Below are 6,326 nucleotides of genomic sequence, written 5' to 3'. Positions count from 1 at the left end.
GAGAGAGAGAGAGAGAGAGAGAGAGAGAGAGAGAGAGAGAGAGAGAGAGAGAGAGAGAGGGATGGTTAGACTAGTACATTAAAAGAATCATTTGGTACCTGAGTTGAAGATGGATTGGAATAAAGTGAGATTTGAAGGAAGACTAACCAGAAGGCTATTTAAATAATCTAGGTGTGAACTGTTGAAGGCCTGCACAAGGGTGATAGCGGTGTGAGTAGAGACAAGAGGAAACATGAGCGATATTGTGAAGGTAGAAATGACAATACTTGGCAACAAGGTGGGTGTGAATGAGGATGAAACCTAGGTTATGAGCCTGGGTGACTGGAATGAAGTTTGGGAGAGAGGAGGATTTGAGGGGAAAGATAATGATCTAGTTTGAGATGTCTATGAGACATCTGATTCAAGATGTCTGAGAGGCAGTTTGTGAGAGAATGGAACCCAGGAAAAAGATTAAGACTGGATATAATGATCTGGGAATCTGCATAGAGCTGAAAATTCAACCCATGATGAGATAACCAAAAGATAGAATATGTAGAAAGAAAAGGACCCAGGACAGACACTTGGGAGATACCCAAAATTAGGAGTGACATGTTATATGAAGATCCAACAAAAAATACTAAGAAGGGATAGTCAGACAGGTAGGAGAAGAGCCAAGAGATAAAAGTGTCATGAAACCTAGAGAAGATAGTGTCCTTAGGAGAAGATGGTTATTAACAGTGTCAACGGCTTCACAGTTGTCAAGAAAGACAAAGATTGAGAAAACATCATTAGATTTGGCAATTGAGAGATCATTGATAACTTTTAAAAAGAGTAGCTTCTGTTGAATGATGAGGCAGGAAGTTAGATTGCAAAACATTTATTAAAAAGGGAGAGGAGAGGAAATTAAAGCATGCTATGTATAATGGCATTCTAAAGGTGTTTAGCCATGAAGGAGAAGAAAGATAGAGGAGAATAAATAACAGACATGGTTGGATCAAGTGAGGGATTTTGAAGGATGGGGTAACATGGGAATATTTATAAGCAGAAGAGAAGCAATCAGGAGTTAGGGAAAGACTGATAATTCATGATAGAGTGAGAATGATAATGGGAGAAATTTGCTAGAGAAGATGGGATGAAGGAGGGAATAACGGGGAAAGATGTCCTAGTGTTATAATAGAAAAAAAAGAAGAAGGAGCTCTTAGTAAATGACCTGCTTTTTTGGTTACGTAGGAGGCAAGGTTCACAGCTGAGAGGAGCGGGTGGGAATGTTAGAAGGAATAAAAAGGTTTAGAATAGCAGATATTGTGAATGGGAGAATGAATCTATTAGAGATATGTAAAAAGATTGCCTTGCTGCAGTGAGAGTTCAGCTGGGATTATGTGACAAAGTTGTAGTAGACCCAGTCAGCATGGTTATATAACTTCCCTAGGTCCCTTCAATAGCACGCAAATGGAAGTAAAGGTAGGGATGAAATCCAAAGTACTTTAGGGTTGAAGTCTGGCTAGGCATGATTAACTAACTATAAGATAAGAAGGCAAAGGACTCAAGTATTGAGGACTCCTGTATACTTCATTGACATCCATACATTGTCAAGAAAGACTCTCAGCAGATTGGGTGGACCCCCTTGTGTAGAATTTAGGAAAAGAGATGGGTACTGGATAAGGAAATGTGGTTGGGTTGTAGTCTGCATTGTTGTAGGAAGTACCCACATCAATGAAATGACACATTCATCCAAGAATCCAAAAAAAGTCATATTATTCCTAACATTTTGCTCATTTAAAGTTGATCTTTTACCTTTTCTATGGTGTGAAACACAATGATGATTCTGATACGACTTCAACATTAGTAACCAGAAAGTTCCTATCTATTAAAATATAATCAATTTATTATTTTTTTGGCAATGTTCAGTGTTCTTAATGTTCAGTACTTTCTGATTCTTTTCTGTAACAAAGTTTTCATGATATATAGGTGTGAGGCTTGTAAGTAGTTCAAATAAACATTTGACTTCATTCACTTTTTAGATCTGAGTCATTTTCAAATATGAGTCACATTTTCATATTTTTACTATCCTTCTTTGTACCTTCATTTGCATTGAGCCACTAAATATCAAAGTGTTTATTGGTTTGATTTGGAAGATCTTGTCTAGTTTTTCATAGAATTTTTCTACTTCTTCATCCTTTGCAACAGATGTTGGCACATAAGCTGCAATTATCTTCATGATTGCCTTTTTGCTTATTTTCATCACAAGCACTGCAAGATAAGATAACAAGAATTTCATGAAATAATATTTTTTATTGCATTATTGGTAGATGAGGAGATCAACCTTTTCAGCCCCCTGTTTCCCTTTCCAAAGAGAATATATGAGCCATCTTTCCATTTAGTGGCAACTTTCTTTGGTCTTCTCCTAGAATATATTATGAAGATATCAGGATATTGAGATTATAGAATTTCAGAATCTCAGTAATGATGTGACTTAGATTTTCTAATAGTATGCTAATTTATTGCTCATTGGACTAAGATTTCAAATTAATATCTATGGACAAGCTAAAAATGATAACCTTTATCATCCATTGCCACTTCTTGACCATCCTGCAAATGTCACTAAGGAAGAAAAGGTTGAGAGGGTATCTCATAGGAACAAAAGCCATTTTTATTTTTATTTGTCTCATAGGTTGTCATAACCGGAGAATTCATGGTCTAGTTGCCAAGCTACAGTTGATGAACCTTCTCATATTTATCAAGTTTGATCTTCAGGTACTAAAGTTAAGTCTATCATCAGGATTGCATTCAAAGTCTTTTCAGCATGGTAGAATCTGTCAGAGTTTACCCTCTGCTAGTTTAGCCTAGGATGCAAGGTCAAGAGAATGAAGGGTTCTAGTAGTCTAATTGGCATTAGTTGGTATTTTTGATGCAATATCAAATTACTGATTAATATTGAGATTGCAGTCCAGTAAAAACCCCAGATTTTTTTTCACATGTACTTTTATCTAGTCATGCCTCTACCCTCTGGTCCTTGGCAATTGATTTTTTTGAACCCAAAGGGATTTTGCATAAGATTTCCTTTTATTCAATTCATTCTAGCATTCTGCCCTGTCAAGATCTTTTTATTAAATTCCTGTCATCTTGTCCAGATGAACTATGTCTTCAGATTCAAAGTCTGATCCACCACCTCTAACAAAGCCATCCCGCAATGATCATAGGAGAGTTAAGTTTTTCATAATGCTACCATGCCTGAACATGGGGCCTTCATGGCTCCTCTTCTTACCTCACCATAGGATATAATGGGAAGAACACTCGATTTGGAGTCCAAAGATCTGGGTTCCAATTCCATCTCTTATACTTACCCGTGTGAACTAAGCTAACTGATAAGGGAACAAGATGGATGACTTCTAAGATTCTTTCCGGACGTAAATTCTAATTATTTCATATATCAGTGAGTGGGTTTTTGATCTCATAAACATAGATATACCTTCCAAGAGTACAATCAATTAATCAATCAATAAACATTTGGGACAGCTAGATAATGCAGTGAATAGAGTGCCAGGCCTAGAATCCAGAAGGCTTATCTTCTTGAGTTCAAATCCAGCCTCAGACACTTACTAGCTGTGGGACCCTGGGCAAGTCACTTAACCTTGTTTGCCTCAGTTTCCTCATCTGTAAAATAAGCTGGAGAAGAAAATGGCAAACCACTCTAGTATCTTTGCCAAGAAAACATCAAATGGGGTCACAAAGAGTCTGACACGACTGAAAGGACTAAAATAAAAACCAATGTGCCAGGTACTGTGTTAAGTGCTGGAGATACAAAAAGAGGCAAAAGACAGCCCCTGACCTCAAGATGCTTAAAGTCTAATGGAAGAGACAATATGCAAACAGATATATACAAAGCAAGCTAAATATAGTGCAGATCACAAACCATTCATGCCTTCTCAGCCTGTGAGAGTCCTGTCATGTCTTCTCATTAATCCTCAACAGAGGATCTATCCAATGCTGTAAAGTCATTCCTCTGGGTCCTTTAACAAACCATTGTTACAACACTTGAGCTATCCATCTGTCATTCCCTGCTCTTGCTAATTACCTTACTTGACCTACCTTATTTCGAATCATACATTTCTTGAACAATATTCCTTATACCATATTTTGCATGTAAGTCATTAGTGGTAACATGATGTGCCCTACTTATGCCCACCATGCATCTCTCCAGTTCTCATTGGGTCCTCTAAATTTTATGATCCTAACATATACTTACCCTTCATCTATGGAGCCAGCTAATGTGCACTATTCTTTATTTTTTTAAAAAATGGATGATATAGGCTCCTTGAGAGCAAGGATAGTTTTACCTTTGTATTTGTATCCCCAGCATATTGACACATAGTAGGTACTTTACTTAAGGGATATTATTGATTGATTTATTGCTTGATCTTTAGATAGCCCATCTTCAGGGCATTTGCTTTTGAGTTGTTGTTTCAGTACATGATAATCAGGTTCTTTTTACCGGTCTATTCTTTATCAGCCCTTGCTTTATGGTGACCCAGGATACATATTTAGGAAACAGATGGACAGACTTAGGGATGCAGGTTAGCCTCATGTGTCAGAGCATGATTGATTCTTCCTCTGGCACATGATACTCGGGCTCCATCAGCTTCACACTTGGCCAGTCAAGGAATCCAAAATTCATATCTATTTGGCCTTGGAATTCATTACATGATCTTTTCTGACAACAGAATTACCTTCCCAACAACCTTATGCTTAGTCTAATATTAAACTGAGTTTGCATTCCTAAAGCATGTGCCAACTGATGGTGGGTGGAAGCAGTCCTGAAATATTCTTGGTGACAGGAGGAAGCCAGCCCAGGATTCAAATTTGCAATAGATAATCTATTTTGTGGATTAGCTTCTGGTAGGTGAAAGTCTAAATACTTCTTTGTTTTATTTAGTACATTGATCTTTTCATTCTTCTGCAGTTTGACTATGTCGTCATTCTCTTTTTCATGTTGTCTGTTACTGTGTGACTTTGGAAAAGTTAATTGACCTCTCTGAAACTCGGTTAATTATCTATAAACTGGAACTAGAACTGGAAGGGTCCTTAAGACTAGTAAAGACCCAATCTCTCATTTTACAACCTGGGAAATTGTCATTGTTGCTGTTGTTGTTCATCCTTCATTTTTGAAGAAAACCAATGGTGTCACTGGGTGATGTCTTGACTCTTGGGTGAATTGGATTTAAATGAGGAAGTGCTACACAAAGTCACTGGCCTCAGAATCATCAAAGTCCAGAGGTAAGACAAAAGTCAAGATAACTGGCGATGGCCCAGGATGCAGTGGATGACCTTCTATGTCTGACCAAGCTCTAAGCACTCCACAGCCACCTTCATGGCCATTGGAACAAATTGTTCCCATCAGCGCATTCTTCTGGGGGAAGTCTTCACATGCTTGGGGTAGACACTCCCCTAACTCACTGAGGTTACCCTTAATTTGGTTTAGCCCATCTGCCAAACAGTTTTACCAGGATATGGCTGCTGCGCATGCTACAGCTTCATGGAGCCACAGGTTAGAGTTGGGTGAAAGTGAAAAAGGGCTCAGCAAAGTATCACACCAGAGGTACTAGTCCTCCCTGAACACCCCAAACACCCTTAAAGGCCCAGAGAAGTTCACATAGCACAGTTGAGGCTGCAACCCTAGGTTCTCCTGATTCCCAGTGTAATGAACCTTCCTTTGCAGTCTACACTATTGTGCCCTCATATATAAAATAGGTACAATGATTCTTGCTCCAGCTACCCCATGGGGTTGTTGTGAGGGACAAATGATTTTGTCTAATAAGTAAAGTTTAAACTCCTCTGCTTGATATTCAGGCTGTCCCCAATCTCATGATACCCAATCTTTCTGATCTTAATTCAAATGACTTCCTTCCACATATTCCACACTCCAAATCCAAGTCCAAAAACTGGACTACTATTTACCCTCCCAATATACACTGGGCTCTCCTACCTCTTTGCCTTTGCATGTGACTGTCTTTATGCCTATAATGTCCTCCTCTTCTTTAACTGTTGAATTCTCAACTATTCAGAGCTTAATTAAAATGGCCATTCCCTTCAGGAAGGTGTTTCTAACTTCCCTGGAAGAAGGAAAGAAGAAAACAAGCATTTTTAAAGCATCAACCCTGTTCCAGGCACTGTATTTCATTCTATCTTCACAACAACTCTGTGAGGTAAGTCTATTATGATCCCAGTTTTACAGTTGAGAGAACTGAGGCAGACAGGGGTTAAGGGACTTAACCAGAAGTAAATGCTCAGTGTCACACAGCAAGTAAGTGTCTGAGGCTGGATTTGAACTCAGGTCTTCCTGACTCCAG

Source organism: Vombatus ursinus, unplaced genomic scaffold (genome assembly GCF_900497805.2).
Source record: "Vombatus ursinus unplaced genomic scaffold, bare-nosed wombat genome assembly UNPS02014863.1, whole genome shotgun sequence".
NCBI classification, from domain to species: Eukaryota; Metazoa; Chordata; class Mammalia; order Diprotodontia; family Vombatidae; genus Vombatus; species Vombatus ursinus.
This window is presented reverse-complemented; position numbering follows the sequence as displayed.